Below are 492 nucleotides of genomic sequence, written 5' to 3'. Positions count from 1 at the left end.
GCTCATCACTTTGAGGTTTAGATTTGTTACCCTCTTGGTCGCTATCTGAATCTAAAGTGAGATCAAACTTAGGAGGAAAATTGGACTTTTTGTGGTCAAAAGCAATTCTGTTACCCCTCCTTTTTGATTCTTCATCAGAACTTGTTTCAAGTTCGATGTACATTGGGGGATTTTTCTTTTCAACAGAAGGGCGACCTCGGCCGCGTGCTCTTTGGGCCATCCTTCCACCTCTTTGAGGTAGGTTGATTGGAGGCCTAAAAACCACGCGCTCGACGTCATCTTCGCTACTAGAATCGTCTCTTTTTTGATTCTTGACTTTTTCTTCTCTCAACTTTTGAATTACTTTTGAACTTTGATTTTCTACTTTTTCCTCCTTAATGTTGATCTCTACCTTAGATTTGGTAGTGGACCCTTTGGGAACATAATAAGCGGCATCCTCGTAGATCTCGATCTCATGAATAGAGAATGGTTGCAAATCACCCTTGATTTCAA

This window comes from Dendrobium catenatum, unplaced genomic scaffold (genome assembly GCF_001605985.2).
Source record: "Dendrobium catenatum unplaced genomic scaffold, ASM160598v2 fragScaff_scaffold_133, whole genome shotgun sequence".
Taxonomy (NCBI): Eukaryota; Viridiplantae; Streptophyta; class Magnoliopsida; order Asparagales; family Orchidaceae; genus Dendrobium; species Dendrobium catenatum.
This window is presented reverse-complemented; position numbering follows the sequence as displayed.